Genomic DNA, 4563 nt, shown 5'->3' on the forward strand with positions numbered 1-4563 from the left:
TAATTGAAGTTTACATAATTATGAATTTATTCATATTGCTTGCAGCTCAGTCATGCAGTATAATTATATCTCCTGTACAATTTTTTATTTCCTACGTTTTTTTGGTTGCTTGATTTTCTATATACCTTTCATCAGCACATCCTCAAACTCTCTATTAGGACTGGAAATTCCTCTTGATGTTGTCAAATACATCATGTAATCTGTCTGTGTAATTTGTTGTAGACTTCCTGGTGAACTCCTTTGTCTCTCCATTACAACCCAGACTAACTGTTTTCTAGCCTGTGAACACCTACCAATGTGGGCTCCCCTTCACTGTCATCCTGGGAGTTCCTTTTGTCTCTCTCCTGTGTTACATCCTTAATCTTTTACATTTTCTGCCTTCCTCTTCCTTATTTCACTTATTCATTCCATGGACCATATCCATCCATGTTGGTTTTTTTGAAAAAGAGTATAGGGGCAAGTACTCTGTTGAGACTTCTTATGTCTAAAAACACATTTACCCTCATGTTTAGATACATACAGAATTTTAGTTTGGTAAGCATTTTATCTTTAAAATTTTACAGCATTTCTCCATTGTTTTCTAGTGTTTAATATTTAATAGAAAAAATTAGAGCCAGCATAATCAGTGGCAAAAATAAGCATCAAGATCACATAGCTCTAATTCTAAGCTCAGGAATATACTTCCCCTATAATACCCAACCTCTATTTACTAAAATATGAAGGAATAAAATGAAATGACTTTCAGCAGTACTATTTATAATTAGATAAACAGCTTGTTTGTAGACCTAAAGCTTGAGACAAAGGAGTGATGTTATAATGGTAAAATAATTGATGATATGTACTTAATTGAGGGACAGGACCCCTCAAATCACAGTGTATAGCTTCTATTTATACCCAGTATGTCAAGCTGGTAGCATGCCCTAGAGATTCTTGGGACTCCAGAAATTGAGTATTGAGAAACAATTCTGTATGGGTCTCTCACATTTCTGCACATTTTATAAGCAGAAAAGCTCTGAGCTATCTTTTTTTTAGGATGCATGTATAGCAAACAACCACAGGAAATACAGACAACTTTTTGCTCTGAAGCAAAGAGCAGGTGTTGTTTTCAGCCATGGAAGATAGTGTCTACTTCTGGAAGAAAAGGCAGACATACTTACTGCCCGTTACAAACAACGGGGCTCCCTAAGCTTAGGGTTGCTCACCTATAATACTCCTCATTGCTTGTGCAGTTGTCACCTGATCCTCTTCATTTTGCCCAGCAAGAGTTGAGGCTTAGGGGCCCTGGCCAGTTGGCTCAGCGGTAGAGCGTCGGCCTGGCGTGCGGGGGACCCGGGTTCGATTCCCGGCCAGGGCACACAGGAGAAGCGCCCATTTGCTTCTCTACCCCCACCCTCTCCTTACTCTCTGTCTCTCTCTTCCCCTCCCGCAGCCAAGGCTCCATTGGAGCAAAGATGGCCGGGCGCTGGGGATGGCTCCTTGGCCTCTGCCCCAGGCGCTAGAGTGGCTCTGGTCGAGGCAGAGCAACGCCCCGGAGGGGCAGAGCATTGCCCCCTGGTGGGCAGAGCGTCGCCCCTGGTGGGCGTGCTGGGTGGATCCCGGTCCATTGCATGCGGGAGTCTGTCTGACTGTTCCCGTTTCCAGCTTCAGAAAAATACAAAAAAAAAAAAAAAGAGTTGAGGCTTAGGGAGCCAGTACAAATGCTGATACTACTAGTACTGTATTAACTGTCCTTGGTTTCTGACCTAAGAGTATCATGTCTTCTGTCAGCACAGAAATTGTGGCAGGCTAACTTTTTGGCTTACAAGTAGGATAAAATTTCAGACCCTTTCCAGTACTTGAGAGAGATATATCCAAAAGTATTTAAAAGAAACATTTTAGGGTATATATGAATTATAAAGTTTCCTATTAAATTTTTTTTTGGCTTGGGAATACCAAATTCAAACCCAGTCACAGTATTAGAGTCTGGAACTGAAATATACTTGAAATTTGGCTTCAACAAGTTCAATATTTTTGCATTATGCCTGAAGTGTTACATGTTTCTTATTAGCACTCAATATTTCTATCATTGGGTGTCCTCTATTTCTGCAGAGCTCTTCACAAAGTATTGATCCTCTCATATATGACCATTTGGGAGGCATCAGGAAGAAGGATCCCTTAGAATTGGCTTAAATACCCTAACTTAAACCAAACCATAATACCCAGAATGCCTTTTGAATACATTCATTCCTGCTTTTGGCAGCACCAGCAACACCTTGTACTCTCACTCGTAAAGTGCTTCATGTTTTATATCACTGCAGGTTAAGCTTCATCATCTCATCATGCTTTAACTATCCAGAATGTGTCAAGAAGAAAACACCTGTTTGCCATAATGCAACCCAAAGAGAAAAAATTGGTTCATAACCTAGCATATATGAGAGAAAGTCCTGGAACACTGTCATTCTAAGAAGTCCATTTACTGTGCCGTCACCTCCCAGAGTCAGCCTGGTGTAGAGGCCACCTAAGAAAACGACAGGAAGGTTCCGTGATGGACAAAAACAGCAATGTGATGAAATTCTGCTAGAGCTGTGGTAAAGGGCAAACCGATTATGGAGGTAGGAGGATGCTACTCAAATTCTGGCTCTGCTCTGACCAGTCCTGAGGATGTGGGCACTATTTTTTAACCTTTTCTGAGCTCAACTCCCTTGTCTGAAAACTGGCCGTGGTAACAAACCAACAAGATTGGTTTGAGAATCACAAGATAATATTATGTGAAGTGTCTGGTACATAAAGAAGTCCCAGTGGATACTATACTGCTCACAACAATTAGGGGATATTTTATAGCTTCATAGTCAGTTTGAAATATCCCCTCATTTTTGTGAGCAGTATATTAGTTGAATCTGAATTGCAGATTTGAGCTGGAGCAGTGCTAGGCCTTCCAAATTAAAACGACACAGAATGTCCCCACCCATTCAAAACCTGATTTCTCTGTCTACTTAAAATAGGAGACAATTATTTCCTTACATAAAGTGCTTCTTCTAAAGTTAAGAAAAGTTCACTTCTTTAGAGATTGTTAGAAGGAAGGTGGAGAATAGATACGATACCTGCTCACAGGCAGCCTTAAACGCTGAGGAGGGCTTCGGGGCTTTATTCTGGAGGCGATGAGGGAGTTGTCCATGTCCCTAAACTAGAGAATAGCAGCTGAAGGAGAATTACTCTGATAACAATGAATAAAATGATCGGGTGGCTGTTAAGAGTCCAGTAGGAAAAATCAGTTTGGAGACAATTTAAATTTTTCAGAGCAAAAGCATCAGACATTCAAGTAATGGTGAAGTATTAATGAACCTGATATGAAGTAAAAAAAAAAATGATCTCCTACTGGCTACAAACTGCTCCTGGAAAATAAGTGAAGAGCTTACCCTTCAAATGATAGTGTTTATTATACATTATTAGTCCCAGTAACCATTTCACAAAATGGTTCTTTCAGGTAGTTAAGTTGATATTTTTATATACTGTTCTTAATAATACATATGTATATAAAATGCATCATGATAAAACAGACACTTTTAAGTAAATTTAATTTATTCTAACACTAACTTTTCAGTTTTGAAGGAGCAGGATAGAAAAATTATCTTAAAAGGCTAAGATACAAATTTGAGAGTTCAGTGAGACAAAATCAGAATTTTGGCTTACGCTTTTCACTTTACGAACATATTAATAAGTTTTTTATACAATTAAAATAGAACATGGGCCAAGAAAAAGATTTCTATTACAGGTCTGTGTGAAAGCAGAAGGCTCACCAGCTGCAGGGAATTGTAGCTAACAGTTCAAGTTATACAGAGCATAAGAAATTGTCTCATTATTTGTGTTCTCTTTATGACTGGAAACTCATCTTCTCAAGTATTGCCATGGTTTTCAGCAAGCAAGATCATTTAGGTTTTCTATCTTGGGGGCTATTAAGAAATATTGCGTGGACATTACTGGGTTCGTATGCTTGTTTACCTCTTTCATTTTTCTCTTTGCTGACCAAAGGACATTACAAACCATTATATTCAACTGTGCCATCATTACAGATTTATGAGAGAAATAAATGACTCCTTTGATGAAATTTAAGGATACACAAGCCTTAAGTAGATGCTTTCCTCCAAACCTGATCACTCTCAAACTCCCTCCTCCTTTAAAACTACTAATCCTGAGACAGAGAAAATAATTTTTTAAAGTTTCATATAACCTACCACTACAATATTCATTCTTCAAACAAATTTATAATTGTCTTCAAAATTCATTTTCGTAAGGGCAAGGTAAGTTTAATGGAAATTTTCAGGTGTCTAATGATTGTAAAAAGGGTCTAAAAGTTCATCAGTAGTAAAGCATGCCCCCAAAGTATGACAATTTTAAATCAACTACATATCAAATATTAAAGAATAACTGAATGTTTTTAGCATGGAATTCTCAAACAGAAACTGGGAAGAGTTCAACTTGCCAAAAGATCCAAAGAAACACAGTTTAATTAGGTACTGAGTTATACCAAATGCATAGTTTTAGTAAATCTTCACACAGCCTTGACCAGGTAGTGTAAGGACGCCA

Source organism: Saccopteryx bilineata, chromosome 7, assembly GCF_036850765.1.
Source record: "Saccopteryx bilineata isolate mSacBil1 chromosome 7, mSacBil1_pri_phased_curated, whole genome shotgun sequence".
Taxonomy (NCBI): Eukaryota; Metazoa; Chordata; class Mammalia; order Chiroptera; family Emballonuridae; genus Saccopteryx; species Saccopteryx bilineata.